This window comes from Halichoerus grypus, chromosome 10 (assembly GCF_964656455.1).
Source record: "Halichoerus grypus chromosome 10, mHalGry1.hap1.1, whole genome shotgun sequence".
NCBI classification, from domain to species: Eukaryota; Metazoa; Chordata; class Mammalia; order Carnivora; family Phocidae; genus Halichoerus; species Halichoerus grypus.
This window is the reverse complement of record NC_135721.1, coordinates 133,313,201-133,330,088: the sequence shown is the minus strand read 5'-3', so window position 1 is coordinate 133,330,088 and position 16,888 is coordinate 133,313,201.

Here is a 16,888-nt window from a genome sequence, read left to right as displayed (position 1 = left end):
TCCTCACCACGTGTCCTGAGCCAGAGTGGGGCCGCTGGGCGCCGGGGATGCTCGGTGGACTCACCCTGGACGGCATTTCTTCCCGCCTTTGCCCAGCTGTGACCTTCAGCATCAGCCTGAAACCTTAGTCTGGCTGCCTACGGCGCGGCGTCAGAATGCTCCTGCGCTGAACACGGATGACTCCTCGTCTTAGACTTGGAAATAAACAGCAGCTCACCGGAAGAGGTAAAACATCGCATAGATATCCAACCTTCTCCTCTCACTGGACATAAAACGCTACGCACATTTCCGTTCCTCTGATCTGTTGATAAATGTCTGACTCGTCCATTCAACACACCCGACACCCGCAGGGACTTCTCTCTGCCTCCGCGCCCGGCACCGGCCCAGAAAACGAGCACGCAGCGGGGAAGACACGCCAGCAGGCTGGGCAGTGACCCACAGAAGACACCATCCTCTGATGCCCCACACCAGCGAGGGGCAGCCCACCAACCACGGAAAGTGGCTCACAGGAGAAACAGCGGCTGGGGACAAAGGGACAATCGGGGGGGGGGGTATGGCGGTTACTGTGGCCGAGTTAGGACAGGTTTTCAGAGACGACTCCTCTGAGAAGGTGACATTTCAGCTGAGACAGGACGCCAAGGGGAGTTCCCATCAGCCCAGGCCTCCGCCACCCCCTGGACAAGGGAAACACAGTCAAGGTCATATCATTGCATTTATTCTGGGTTTTCTACTGAAAGATGACATCCATGCAGAAGAGGGCACAAACTTGCAAGCATGGATATTCACCAAGTGAACCCCGAGCAATGGTCTCTGCACTGGGAATAAATCAAGAAATAGCATCATGGCCCCAAGAGGCCTCTTCCAAGAGAGCCCCGCCTCCCAGGGTAACCACTGCCCCGATTCTCACTCCACCCCCAAAATTGGTTCTGCCTGTCAGAGAAAGTTACGCAAACAAAATAGAATGATACCTGTTCTCGTGTGTCCGGCCTCTTTTCCTGAACATTATGTTGGTAATGTTGTGTTTAGTTGTCATCTGTTCATTTTCACTGCTCTGTCCTGTTCCATTATGTGAATGTAGCAAATTCCTTTACCCATTCTTCTGCTGGTGGGCACGTGGCAGCTTACAGCTTCTGCTGAAGGAGGAGCTGCTGCTACGAGAGGGGGAGATCTCCTCTTTGCTGCCCCGTGCGCCGTGGCCAGGTGCTGGTTGGGGCATTTACACTCACTGTCCCAGTCCACCCCGCAAGAGAGATGCTGTGACTGTCCCCCAAGAATGTGTGGAGGGCCACATCTACCAAGGAGGCCCCCCTCATCCCTACTCACACAGAGGCGCTTGGCAGGGTTAGAAATGGCCCCAGGGAAAAGGAATCGGACCCAGAGAGAGCAAGTCACTTGCTGTAGTCACACAGCCAGGAACGGGGTTTGAACCCAGGTCTGTCGCACTTTAAATCCTGCTCTGACCTCCCACCTTTTTCCGGCTTTGAACATCACCAATGCGGGAGCCCCCCATCCGAGAACATGAACCAGAATCCAGGGAAACGGCTTCTTGCCCAAACCTGTATGTGGATGAATTAAAACAAAAACAAGTGACCTCACTGGTCATCTACCAAGCACAGCATGAAGAGGGGTTTTGGCAGGGCTCCTGCTCACTGACCACTCTAGATGAGCAAACCTGATAATTCAGGCGAAAGAATTCACTTTGTTGCGGCAGCCCCCACCCACGGGAAGCCTGGCAGGTCCACTGGGAACGCCGCTCTTGCCAGGACAGCTGTGGAAAGGAGAGTGATGTGTTTATTTATTTAGGATTTATAGATGGACTGCTTCCCAAAAAAAAGGTTTTGTGGGAGGCTTAACAAAAAGCTTAAACATATGAAAAATAGGAAGATTAAAAATAAAATTGGAGTAGCGGTTGGTGAAGATAATGGCCCTGGCACCTGGGATGGGACGACCACACAAATATTCGAGGGGCCACCCCGTGGGAGGTGAGCATGACGCTGACCCCATGGAAGGCAGACCAGAGAAACAGAAACACTGGGCCCTCGCTAGAGTGACCAGCCGTCCTGGTTTTGCCCAGGACTGACCGGTTTCCTCAGAGGGTGGGAATTTTGGTACTGTAACTGAGAAAGTCCCAGGCGAACTGACTTGAGTCCGCCACCCCAGCCCTTGGTACCACCACGTGAGCTGCCAAATCCAGCTGTACTTGAAAGCAGGCCACCCCCACCCCTGCTTTGCAGATGTGTACGCCAATGAATTCCTCGTATTACTTGTTCTTCCCATAGAAAACTGGGCCTTTGTCACTTTTTACATTTAATCTCTATTTATGCAGAGGTAAATAAAAAATTAAACTGAATACAAATTTATAATAAAGAGCATCTGTAGTCTAGCCTCTGCTCCGGCACTGACTCCTACTCTCAGAAAGGGATACAGAAGGGTATCCACCATTCTGAACTTTATTGCACTGGGCACCTGATGAGCACTTGCAATGTGGACATTAGTGCCTTCTAGAAGAAAGCACTTTTTTTTTTACTCTTTTGACTCTTTATTCTCATATACCTTTGTATTTCTACAAAATAGGTTCATACTGTTCTTTCTTGATTTCTTATTTTAAACATTATTCACTGACCTCTCATACAGAACATGAGGACTGAACACCTTACACTATCTCCATATATAGACTTCTCTACCACATCCTGTTGATCTATTGATCCCAATTTTTGGTGAAATAAACATTTAGCGTTTACATAACTATGGCCATGGAAACACTGTTTACCTCGATGCCATGTAGTATATTAGGCATTGTTTCCTTTCCTGCACAACCGTTTGTTTTTCCTGAAGTTTATGATTGCCTCTAGAAAATAATCTGCTCAGTTTTCTTTGTGCTTTTAACTATGTCTTTCTCAAACTCTTCGAAAGAATTCTAAATTTTTTTCAACACAAACACATCAGATAATCTATTGGGTGACTTTCTTTTTGTTTTGGTTTTTCAGTTATTCCTGGCTCTCTCTCAGTGGCTTCCAGGCCTGCTACAAGGCTGGAACTTCCCCTCACACCACCTGGGGATGAGCTTTCATCTCCCCTCTGTGCTGAGCCCACAGTTCCTGGATCCCATGCCCTCGTCTTTCACAGTTTATGCTGTTGTATGTTTGGAACAAGTCCTCCAGAAGCTGCTGGGATGAGATACATGGGAGGCAATTTTTTGAAACTTCTAGTATCTGAAAACATTGTTCTATCTCACACTTTGATAATTTAGCTCAATATAAAACGTCTCATTTAAGAATAATTTTCCTCCAGACTTTTGAAGGCCTAGTAGGGCTTGGCTCATGCTCTTCAGAGTTGCAACATTTCCAGGATTGCTGTTAAGAAGTTTGGGGCTATTCTGATTTCTGTTTATTTGTATATGAACTTTCCCCTCTTTGTCTGGGAAAACTTGGAATGTCCTTTTTATCTCCAGTTTTCCAAGAATTGTTAATGCTATGATAATTTCTCCCTCCATCCTATCTCCTCTTTCTAGAATTCTTACTAGTTGTGAGCCAGGTCCCACCATGGAGCCTCTGATTTCTACTTTTCCATCTCCAGGTTTTTACGCCAAGTTTTGGGATACTTTTTTTTTTACTTTTATCCCTCAATTATTGTACTGACTCTCTCATTACAGTTTTACAAGAGGACATTCTTGCTTCTCCAAAAGTTGTTTGTTTTTTTTTTTTAAATCGCATTTCTTGTACAAATTCAATCTTTTATCCCTGTGAGAATATCAACCGAGCTTTTTGGTGTTCTTCTCAAGAGCATTTCTTCTCTCTGCATTGTCTTTGTTTCCTGCATGTTCAGTTGTTTTCTACGTGTGTGTTTTGGTTTCTGGGTCTGATATAGAGGCAGTCCCTGTGGCAGGTGAAGGGGGAGGCCTCCCCATTCCCCACATGGACTTGCACTTAAGTGCCCTGTTTTCACCACAGGGTCACCCCGTCTTCTCCCTTCTGGCATCCCTGGTTGTGGAGAGTCCCGTGTTTCGTGTCTCTATGGGGTAGACTTCCCATCTCCTTCCAGAGAGGGGCTAGATCCAGGAGGCTAATTCTCTGGGCCTCTTGTCATTGCCTGCCTTCCCCCCACCCCTTGCGTCTCAGAGGGCAGCTTTCCTGCTGGGCTGAGCGGGTTGTCTTCATTCATTTGGTTTCCATTTCTGAGACCTTTGTGGGTGTCCTTTATCTGCTGTTGTCCCTCTTTCTATCCCTATTGTTCCTTAGGTTTATACCTTTATTTAAAAATGTGTTACCTTTGTAGCCGGGGCTCCGGATGGAACAAAGGAAAACACACGTGTTCGGTTCCCTGAGTTCACTGGGAATGAGGTGACTAACTTTGCCCTGATTTGCCCAAGACATTCTTGGTTTTGAAACTCAAAATCCTACATCCCAGGAGATCCCTCCATCCTGAGACACCGTCCTTCTCCAGCTGTAGCTTCTGAGTGTCTTCCATCCCATGGATTGTCTGCACCCATCTGAGTTCAGCGTTCCCCGAACAGCCACGAACAGTGTCCCTGCTCATCCAGGGAGTGAGGCCTCACAGCCTCAGAGAATGATGCAGACCGCATCACTCATATCACAGACACTCATGGGTGTCTGGAAAAGTCCCTGTATTTCTGGAAACCCCAAAGATAACCGGCATGCATGACTATCATTACTGAAATTGCCAGCTACAGCCGAGACGTGCAAGTCCACTGGCCTCCCGGCGGTGCAGCCCCCGCCTGCTCTACCTCTGTAATTAGAAGAAAGCATTTTAAATTGTTCCAGTCCAAACAAGACCTGGAAGTACAGAGCACAGTCTGGTCGTGAGGGCTGGAGGTTAACAGCCGCCGTGGAAGAGCCTGGAAAGACTTACTCACGGCCAAGGGCAGGGCTGGAGGTGATGTTCTCACTGCCTCTGCTGCAATAGGGTTTGTAGAGGGAAGGGGCAGCAGGTGTCCCTCAGCACCCCCAGCCTGCCCCACAGGAACAGGCATATGGGAGGGGCCCTTTTACTTGGTTGAGGCTTCTCTAAATTCTGACTAAACGTGCATTTGGAAGAACTAGCACTTAAAATAAAAAGGCAAATATTGCTATGCTGAGTCGAGCTCAGCAGCCACTCACACCTTAGAGGAAATTAATTTACACAAAGAGGGAAGGAAGCTCAGTACAAGGCAGTTGCTAGAGGGCAAGTGGGAGGGTGGCAGCAGAGAGGAGCTGGGGGAAGGAAGACCAAGGTGTGCACCCTGATGGTGGAGCCCCTGCAGTTCAGTCCCAGCTCCACCCCCTTGCTGGCTGTGTTCTTTGGCCTCCTTGAGCCTCGGTTTGCTTATCAGCAAAATGGGTATAATTACAGCATCTACTTCATAGGGCTGCTGTGAAGATTAAAAAGAAAAACAACAGCATGTGCTTGGCATATTATGATACTATGGAACATCATAAGCGCACAATGACTGGTGTTACTATCAGTGTTACTATAATTATCAGGCTTATTTTGCCATTCTTCGAGGGACCCACCTGACTCTGCCAGTGGAAATTATCCCCACCCCACTGTAGGTTGCCACCACCTGAGACAGAGGGCACGGGAAAGAGCAGATCTTAAGCCAGCCTCAGCTAAGTGAGACCATGATTAATTGGAATTCAACGAAGCAGCCTGCCCATTTACCCAGATCCTGCTTCTCCTGGCACTGACGTGTCTATACCCCACAACCAGTGCAGAACAAGCGAGGACCTGCCCGGCAGGTCCTGACAGAGGGTGGAGCCCAGCCAATCTCCCGGAAGCATCTCCACCTGCCTCCGTCACTGGAAGTGATGCTCCAGGCTCTGCAAGAGCACAGGCACTAAAGGGAGGTCCGCTCAAGCTGTGTGGGTCACTGCGGAGGCGAGCCAGACTGACCAGGGCATCACAGCAAGAGTCCAACATCAAGGGGTCATGGAGAAAGGTGATCAGACACGTTCATTCTCTCCATCTCCTCTGGCTCAGAGATTTCTGATCACTTGAGCTCTTCCCAGCCTGCGTCCCTCTCTGGATGCACCGTGGCACAGTCCCCACATCCCTTCATTTGTCTGATAAACATGCAGCATGCGGAGCACCCACCCCCCTGGCCCTGGTCCTAGAGGAACTCAAGCTCACAGCCTCAGGTGGAGACTGACACAGGCTGTCAGGCCCACAGTTCTCGTGGAAATGAGGGAGGGGGTCAATGAGGGAGTGGGAGAAAGAATGAACGATGAACTAAAAGATTTGCTATGGTTGGGGTAAGCACAGGTGTGGTGGGAGTCCACAAGGCTGAGCACCAGAACCCACACAACTGCTAAGACTTCCCAAACTAAGCAAGTCCCTCCCCCTCCCTCCTGTGCCTCCTGCCTCCTAGTCCCCCTGGCCCTGTCAGTCCCTCACTTCCATTTCACAAAAGCCCAGGAACAACCTGGGCTGTGTTTAGAGCATGGAACAGAGGAGAACATTGAGCAAGCGAAATATAAAATTCCTTTTAGTGGTGGTGATTCTGGGGTACTTAGGTAAAAGAAGGAGCATTCAAACATTCACCGATTTGAAGGTATGTCACAAACACCTGGTAAAATACTTTGAGGCACTGATGAATGTTCCTTCTGCCTTTTCTTCCTGCCTGGAACATCGGTGTGATGTCTGGAGGCTCAGCTGCCATCTTGCAGCTATGAGGCGAAAAACATGAAGATGAAGGGAGAAACGGGGGGAGACAGGGAGAGAATCAGACGGTCAGAGAGGGACACACACACAAGCACTGTAGGGAGAGAGAAGGCAAAGGAGGGAAAGAGAGAGCGAGAGAGGGAGAGGAAGAGGGGAGACAACGCCACATGAGTCAGCACAACCTCATTTGAATGCTGACTGCTCTGGGGGCCCCCCATCTGGGTACCACTGTCCTGAGCCTTCTGCCATCCGCAGCCAGAAACAAGGCGAGGGGGCTCTTCACCTCCTTGGCAAGGTCAGAAAGTGCTAAGGAGGGTCTGGAGGGCCCACATCACATGTCCCACCAGCGACTCTCTGTGACCTCAGTTTCTGCTTCGGAATGCCGAATGGAGTAAGCAGCAGGAAGGAGGGATTCCTCCTGGTTGGTATATTTATTCGAGGCCTCTCCCCGGAGGACTTGGCAGTGAATGTATTTTCCTAAAGAGGAAGAATAAACACAGAGAACACAGCAGGGGAGTGGTGCAGGCCTGGCACACAGACAGCTAGGACCGCGGGCGTGCAAGCGAGCGTGCGCACGTGCGTGGAGGCAGGGGCACTGCGCTGTGATCATCACAACAGCCATTGTCCAGCACTCTGGAATTGGCAAAAATATACCAAAATATACCATTCAGACAACTTAGCCACTTGTGACACACAGGTCAGTGTTTCTAGTGTATTCGCATCCGTGCACCCATCACAGCGGTTCTGGGCGTGTTTTCCTCACCCCCAAGAGAAACCTCAGACTCATCAGCAGCCACTCGCCGGTTCTGTCTCCCTACCCCCTCAGCCCCGGCCCCTGGCAACCATGAATGTGCCTCCGTGTCTACGGAGTCCTCCTCTTCTGGACATTTCTCATAAGTGCAATCACAGTATGCGGTCTGTGTCTGGCTTCTTTCCCCACACGTCACGGTTTCAGGGCTCATCCACCCTGAAGCAAAGTACCCCCACTTCCCTCACTTTTATGGCTGAACAATGTTCCATTGTGGGATAGACTGCAGTTCCCCTACTCATTAGTCGATGGGTAACTGGGTTGTTTCCACTAATGCTGTCATAAATATCCATGTGCAAGTTTTTAGGTGGACATGTTTTCATTTCTCTTGGCTATCCCCTGAGTGGAATCGCTGGGTCATGATAACTCTATGTTTTAACTCTTGAGGAACTGCCAGACTGGTTTCCAGAGCGGCCACACCATTAGACATCCCCACCGGCCACACATAAGGGTCCCGATTTCCCCACACCCTCGTCGACACCTGCTTTCGTCTGTCTCTGATTCTAGCCTTTGCAATGGGTGTGAAGTGCTATCTGCCTGTGGGTTTGATTTGCATTTCCCTGATGACTAGGGATGTGGAGCATCTTTTCAGGGGCCTTTGGCCATTTACACGACTTCGTTGAAGAAATATCTTTTCAGATCCTTTGCCACTGTTCCAGTGGGGTTATTTGTCTGTTATTAGCAAAGCACTTCTGTAGACCCACACTTCTGTCCCACATCACTGCTTGCAGAGTAGGGTTCACTCTGTTGTCACCCCCACCTTACAGATGAGGAAACTGAGGCCCGACAAGGACCCCCAGGGATGGCTACCTCGTTTGCAGGGTCCAATGCACAAAACAGAATGCTTTGTTCAAAAATCATTGTGGATTTCAAGACGGTGACAAACAGAGCCTTAAACCAGACAGGGACCTTGTGACACATAGCTCTCTTGCCCAGAGAGCTGCCTCATGTCTCCCTGATTATAATATTCGCTGCTAACATTTATTGAGTGGTGACGATGTGCCTATGCCAGACACATGACCTGCAGAACGTCCCAAGTCTTAAAACTAACCCAGAGGGGAAATGCCATCATGGTGTGCATTTTAAAGATGCGAAGTGGTGGCTCAGAGACCCCGCATCGCTTGTCCCAGGTCTCGGCGTGCAAGGGGCAGTGCAGGATTTGAACTGAGGCCTCACAGCATGGAGAGTTGGTGACATTGGCCGTGGTCCATGTCGTGCACTTAGTTCTCCCCAGAGCCCACCCTGAGACGGTGATGGCATTGACCCTGTGAGGCAAGCAGTGGTGTGTGGGAGCCTGGGGAAGTCAGGCAGGGAGGGGAGGCAGCCAACACAGGGACAGCTTATGGCTGTGGGCAGCCGAGCTTTTATCTTGCTGGGGACTCCAGGGGACAGTGTGGAGCTTGCACTTCAGAGCCATGTGGAAACTAGGGTATTTACCCACCAGTTCAATCCATCCTAGCTGAGGGCTACTCCCCTGGGGGCGCTGACTCCCAGAGCCCTGCTTACGTGCCACGTGTTGTGCGAAACACATTGAATCCTCTCCACGACCCCATAAGGTAGTTAAGGTATTCTGCCCATTTTATAGATGGGAAAACTGAGGCCCAGAGAGGCTAAATAACTGTTGTAAGGTTATAATCCTAGCGATCAGTCAAGCTGGGATTCTTACCCATACCCTCTGGGTCCACAGCCAGGGCTCCGAAACTCTGCTGGGCCGGGCCCCACCCGTTCGCTGGTCTTGCTGGCAAACCAGCCCATGTTCTCAGCTCCGCGACCCAGGGAGCCCCAAGTCTCAGTGTCATTGTGGATCAAGGCTGACCCGGGCCTCCTCTGCTGGCCCCAGCTCCGTGCCTGCAGATGGTGGTGGCCGTGAGGGCTCGGGTTTTTATCACCATGCTGTACACTTCGTTGGTCCCCTCCCACTCCAGCCTGGGCGCCTGTCACTTTGATGTGGTTTCGGCTTCCCGTCCTGCATCTGGCCTACACATGGAGGGGTGGGCATCTGGGCCTGTCCCTGCTCCGTGTCTCCTCTGCCACTTCTCCAGAGCCGTTCATGGGCCCAACATCTTCCATGTTCTGGATTCCAGCTTGGGGCTCTCCCTGCAGAGGGGCTGTGGAGTCAGGGCCCGGAGGCAGCTCCTGGGAAGACACAGGAAGCCCTGGCACCCAGCCGGCTCTCGAGGGAAAAGAAGGGGGCCAGCGTTCAACAGGGCTGCAGCAAAAAGCTGCAAGTTGGCAAAAAGCATTGCTTTGAGCCCCCCGAGTGCCCCTCCCATGAACCCAGACCCCCCCTTCCCCTCCAGTTCATTGTCCAAAGAAGCACCATCAGCACGTGAGGACGGCCAGCACCACCCTCCAACTGTGTGTTGTTAAATATTTTGAAAAGCACCTTGCAGAAGTATATCACTAATGGAGTGATATACCATGTTCATTGAATGAAAGACTTAGTAGTGTTAAAAGGGAAACTCTACCTTTAAATCTATAGGGTCAACCAATGCCAGCAGGATTTTAAGGTCAAACTAAGATTCTGATTCTAAAATCTATATGGGAATTCAAAGATAGTGCAGGACCACAACGCACACCCACAGATCAGAGCCGCCGGCCACAGGCCGGTGGAGAAGGAGCGCAGAGCTCCTGGCAGTGGGCTGTACGCCCCTCAGTCAGTGATGCGTCCATGTGGGTGCATCCTGGAGGCCCAAGCGTCTGGGTTTGAATCCTGGCTTCTACTCTCAGGGCTGTGTGACCATTGCTGAGTGACTGAACCTCTCTGAGTCTTCAAGTTTGCATCTGAGTATGTCCAGAGGAGTGCCCTCCTCGAAGGGCTGCTTGGAGATTAAGCTAAACGATACAGTCCAAGTGCTGGCCTCAGCACCCAGCATATAGTCCGCACCCAGAAAACATAGCGTTACATATAAATTTAAAATAAACAGGCCCATCCGTACTGATCTGTGACCTACTTTTTAAGCTGAACTCATGGAGTTTTCCGTGGTGGTGGATGTAGTTTCCCAGCATGATTTTAAGCCATGGTGGCTGAGAACACAGGCTCTGGAGCCAAGCTGCTTAGATTGCAAATTCTAGCCTTGGCAGGGAGCTGGGGGACCTCAGGCAAGTCACTTAACCTCTCTGTGCCTCAGCTTCCACATCTATGAAATAGGAATAATTACAGAACCTAGATCAAAGGGTCATTGTGAGAATTAATTGATACACAGAAAGGGCTTTGCCCATTTTTTGGCACACAATAAGCTCTTTGGACAAGTTGGTTATTTCTTTATCATTTCTCCATGGAATATATACACCTTAATTTCTTTCGTTTGACTTCTCATTAAGCAACTTGCCCAGAGCCGGCGTTTGAAACCAAGCCCCATCTGTGTGACACCAAAGCCCACCCAGCTAATCAAGGTGGAAACCTAGAAGCTTTTAACACTGAGATGGAATGCCAAAGAGGCATTTCATAAACACCTGAATTGCGAGAAAACTCTTTCTTATAATAAAAAGAGACTCAGATCTGGCATCAGAGTTCAAGCCCGGCTCTATCTTTAACCAAATGATCTCAGTTAAATCACTCCTTTTCTCTGAGCCTCAGTTTCCCTGTCTACAAAATGGGGGTAATGAAAGTATCTGCTCTTGGGACGGGTGTGAATCAAATATGCTAATGCATCTAAAGGCAGAGAGTATACACTAAATACGCCTCTCTGCCTTCCAGGTCAGGAAGAGCTGGATTGGACTCGCACATGTCTGAGGTTCTGTCTCCTCATCTGAAAAACGGGAGGGAAAGAGCCATTTTCCCGAAAATGAAATGGAGGTGGGATGGTGTTGCCCTAACATGGGCGCTGGTGCTCCCACAGAGGCTCGCCAGTGCTGTTGGTCGGGCCTCAGTGGCTGCGGAGGGCACAGAGCTTCCCCGGGTGGCTTGGCTCAGACCCTGACGGTCCCCACCACTCATATCTATGGGAATGGGATAGCCCTTGGCCGCTGAGGATCAGTCCCTCCTTCCCAGAGGTTAAAATGATTAAACCTGGGGGCGCCTGGGTGGCTCGTTGGTTAAGCATCTGCCTTCGGCTCAGCTCATGATGCCAGGGTCCTGGGATCGAGCCCCACATCGGGCTCCCTGCTCAAGGGAGAGCATGCTTCTCCCTCTCCCTCTGCCTGCCACTCCCCCTACTTATGCTCCCTCCCCCCTCTCTCTCTCTAATAAATAAATAAAATCTTTAAAAAATAAAAATAAATAAAACGATGAAACCTGAGTGTCACTCTGTCGGCATATTGCATCATACAGCATTTACGGATGATAGAAAGAAGCTCAAATGTGAGAGGTGCTTAAAGCCTGCGGACCATCAAGCATGTATTTTTTTAATATACTTGCTTTTAAAAATCATTTGGAATGCTGCAATGAGCACACACGACTTTTACAATGAAATAAAATTACACTGAAAAATATAAAAGTTAAAAGAAACAAATAAGGATTTGTGTCATGCGATTCATCTGTAGTTTCTCCCAAGCCTCATTTGTGACAGGCAGGGGAGGCCAGAGGTTATGGCCCTGTGGCCTATGTTCAAATCCCAGCCCTAACGCTTACTACTGAGACATCGGGCAAGTGTACACCATGACTCAGATTGTTCCTCTCTAGAGCGGGCTGGCCGCCGTATCTAACGCAGAGTTGCCGATGACCCAGAAATTCTGCTCCTAGACAATATACCCAGGAGAACTGAAAGCAAGTGTTCAAACAAGAACTTATACATGAAGGTTTATAGCAGCATTATCCACAATAACGAAACAGTGAAAACAACGGAAACACCCATCAACAGACGAATGGATAAGCAAACTGTGTTCTATCCGTGCAGTGGAATATTATTCAGCCACAAAAATGTGGGAAGGATTGACACCTGCTACAACATGGATAAACCTTGAAAACATGACGCTAAGTGAAAGAAACCAGACACAAAAGGCCACAGATTATATGATTCCATTGATAGGAAATGTCCAGAACTGGCAAGTCCCTAGAGATAATAAGTGGATTCACTGTTGCCAGGGGCTGGGGGAGGGAAAATGGGGAGCAACTGCTTAGTGGGCATGAGGCTTCTTTTTTGGGGAGTGATGAGAATGTTCTGGAATGAGATAGTGCTGATTGACAAAATCATGAACGCATGAAAAGCCACCAAATCGCACAGTTCATAATGGTGAAAGTGCTGAATTTTGTTATATGAATTTCACCTCAATAAAACCCCAAAACAAACAATATGCACCCCCAAAGAGCTGGGTCTGACATGAAGACACACCTGTGAAGTGTTTGCACAGTACCCGGCCTATAATAAGGACTCCCTGAATTCAGTTCCCTGGAGGAAAATGCTTGACTTGCATGGTTCTAGATCTCTTTTCTTCACGCCATCAAACCTGAGAATCTCACTCAGAAAGGCTGACAATGTGTCCTGGAATAGAAGCCCTCTCTGCGAACCCCTCCGATCTAGTTTACGTGGCACTTGAGGACTAAAAGGAAATTGAGGCCAAACGGGGAAATTGCAGGGGAAGTAACCGCAATAAAGGGAATAATCTGGAACAGCGGTGTGTCCTCTTTCTTCATGAAGACCAACTCAGGAAAAATAAAAGCTTTTGTGTGGCATTTTTCCCCGTTTAATAATGAAAATCACTAAAGTGTGTCCCATAGAAAATATATAATCTTACAATTTAGGCTACGTGCTGTTTGGGGTAACAGTGGAGTGGAGAGCACCGACTGCCCTGGGTCAGATGCTGCGTCCCAGGCAGGGGCTGTGGGGCCTCCTTCAGACGCCTCCTCTGCACCTCCCTGAGCAGGCGGGTGTGAAGCTCACCTGCAGCGTCTCGGGCCCAGTGTCTGGCACAACATGAAGGCTCTGTAACCGTTAGCTCTTATTAAAGACAAGATTATATGATTGCCATTCATATCATATTTTTCTCTATTTTTTAGCCAAAAAAAAGTTAATTTCTGGGCAAACTTCAGGAATGGAACAGAGAGGCAGATTTCTAATCCTTCCGTCTGAGATTTGATTTTGTGAAGAGAGATGAGGCATCGGGGCTTCTTAATCTTGGCACGATTGACATTTGGGGCTGAGTCCTTTGTTGTGAGGTCTGTCCTGTGCGTGGTAGGATGTTATGCAGCCCCCCAGGCCTCTATCCACACCTTGCTCACCTCACCCCACCCTCATTCGCGGCAACCACAAATGTTCCCTGGGAGCCAAATCACCCCTGGTTGAGAAACACTGTTATAAAGATTTTTTTATTTTTTATTTATTTATTTGAGAGAGAGAATGAGATAGAGAGAGAGAGCATGAGAGGGGGGAGGGTCAGAGGGCGAAGCAGGCTCCCTGCTGAGCAGGGAGCCCGATGCGGGACTCGATCCTGGGACTCCAGGATCATGACCTGAGCCGAAGGCAGTCGCTTAACCAACTGAGCCACCCAGGCGCCCCAGAGAAACACTGTTATAGAAGGAAAAATGGGAACAAAGTGACAGTCATCACACTTTATTGGGTTTTTCTTTTTTTCCCTCTGCTTCTAGAGAAGTGTTGAGAAACACTATATTGGGGTGAGTTTGTAAAAATCACATTTTAGGGTGACAGATGACTTCTCAGTTTGGTGGCGGTGACAAGACTTTTGAACCAAGAGTTTAAAAAATCCAGCATTTTGGTCCTGGCTCTTCATCACCATAGGTATGACTTGGGATGCAGATTTCTCATCGCCCTCCGTCTGTCTCGGCCCGCTGCGGCTCAGCACCTGAGGGCTGTTGGGTGGACAGACCGGCTGGGAAGCCCTCTCAAGCTTCCCGGGGCTCTCCAGAAAGGCCCCGCAAATCAGCTGAGTCCAGGAGATTACAGGTGCTCCGAGCAAGGCCCTCGTAGTCCCTGGGAGGAAGGAGCACAGGAGAAGCGGGCTCGCTCATCCAAGAAGGCGACTCCTTGGGGGATGTTGCGGCTCAGAGATGCTTCAGCTTCTCCCTTCACCTCTCAGATACGGCTTTTTCTAAACTTCCCCAGCCTTTCCTAAATCCTAATCTCCAGCTCCCCGGAAAGCAGGGAATGCTGCTGTAAAAACAGACATTCGGAGCACCCCCCTTCCCCAAACCACATCTCTCTTTTCAGAGAACTCCCACCCAATAGGGTGGCCGCCCCCGTGGCAGCCATGTTTGTGCCGCAGAGCCAGCCTGGGTAGCCACAGCTGATTGGCTCACGGGCAACATGTGACCCCCCCACTGGTCCAATCAGAGGCTCGCTCTCTGCAGTTTGAACTGAGCGACCCAGAGCCGGGAAGCTAGAGCTGAAAGCCTTCCTAAAGGTCCCCGTGATGCGTCTGTCCCTCCTCCTAGCTGTATCTCCCCCCACCAAGCCTGGGCAGGCCCTCGTACCCCCAAGACACCCCTTGAATCTTTCCTGAATGGAAGTAGAAGAGTGGAGGTCCCCATGAAGGCCTCACTGCTCAGACTTACCTTCTCGACCTGATTGGAAGTTGGAATTACTAGGGCCCCGGGGTTCTCACTGATAGGTCTGGGGTGTGGCCCGAGCACCTGAATAACTGGGAAGCTCCCCAGGTGAGGATTCATGTGCGGCCAGCACAGGTCCAGCTGCCCGACAGTTTCGCTCCCACAGATCTCCCCTCCACCTGAGCTCCGGTTGAGTGCCTTCCGCTGCTCGCAGCCCAGGGACTCCTGACCAACCTGGTTCTAAAGGCTTTGCTCGTTTCCACCTCAGTCATAAACTTGGAGGGGCTGAGGAGCATGGAAGCTTCCAGAAGCCACTGTGCATCTGCCTCTCCCGGTAGCCAAGTGAGCTTTTGCATACTTGCTTATAAGCAAGTAACCACAGCAAGGACGGCGATTGCTCACATTTGTTGACTGCTTAGTGCAGGGGTGCAGTTAGGGCTGAGGGGGCACCGCAACTGCGCTCATCCAGATAAACGATGTTTTGATGCTGTGTTTAAAAAATAAAATCAAAAGTAATGTAAAAAAAAATCCACGATGAACAAAATATCAAAACTTTAAATAAAGACAAGATCAGTCACAGGGCTGTGCCAACCCATCCCAGAACCTAAGGCAGAAACAAAAATCAATAATACCGAGCATGTCTTTATTCATCTTGACTCCTCAGATTTTTGGCAGTCGCTCTCCGCCATCTTAAACCTGGCACTGGAGATGTGGGTACCTCGCGTGCCTCCCCCTTCTTCGAGCCTGGCTCCGTGTGTGCTGGTCCTGGGCTGCCTGCCCCAGTTCATGCAGTCCTCCTCCCGGCCTGGACAATGCCCCTACCTGTACCGGGTCCCCCTGATTGCATCGTCCCCACACCCCAGTCCCGGCAACCCATTCTCTACCCAGAGCCCCAGAGATTTTTTAAATGAAAATCGGATCTCATTAGTCTTCTGTCCAAACTCTTCCAATGGGACCTTCACCCTCAGAACAGCAGCTAGACTCTGCCTCTGGAGCCTCACACTGTTGTCCCTGTTTCTCTATCCCCCTCCTCCCTCCCTTAGTTCCAGCACATGAGCCACTTGGCAGTAGCTTGAACACCCCGATGCCCATTCCTGCCTCCTGGCCTTTGCATGAGCTTCGGCCTCTGCTGGAACATCCTGTTCTAGAGTGTTTGCCTAGCTCACCCCATCTTTACTTCATTCAGGGCTCAACCCCAGCGTCACCTCTTCAGAGAGACCTTCCCTGACCAGTCATCTTCATCCGTTTTGGGCACATCTTCCTCTGTTCATCATGACTTGGGAGTTTTCTTATTTGGTAATCTGTTTCCTTATTGGTTAATGTAAGGTCTACGAGGATAGGGACCTGGTCTGCCCCCCGCTGGATCCCCGTGCACAGCCCAGGCTCTTTAGGTATTTTCAGAATGAATGAATGAAGTCAGTTTTTCAGGTAAAGAAACTGATCCCCTACTCTCCCCAAAGTTCTGAAAGGGTTTGCTCTGAATTCTAATGCGGGTCCCCCTTTTTCCAGGTGGTCACTGGGACTTAACTATTTGAAGATCCATGTCCCCCCTTGATTTCAGCTCCTGCACCCTCAATCTGGCTCTCATTACGGTTGCTGCCACCCACCCGCAGACTAACAAACGTGGAACAGCTGTGCTGCAGGAAATCGCCTCCAACTCAACCCCGATGCTGCAGGGATGTCTTTAGTTAACATAAATAGGCTTTTAACATTCATTTTTTTCTCTTTGTGCAAAATACCTATCATTAATTCTGACTTGTGAGATCAAACAGTTAACAAAGTGTTGATCCTAGCTTACTTTCAAGTGATGTATTGTATCATTTCGGAGAGTTATGGGGGGTTGATACTTTCTTTGACAAACACATCCAAGTCCACCAGAGAAGGGCTAACCAGCATCCCGGGGAAGGAAGCAATTAACAGCTCCACCCCGAGGGTTCCGAGCACCGTTGCGTCATTCCTCCGTGTTTTATTAAACACTG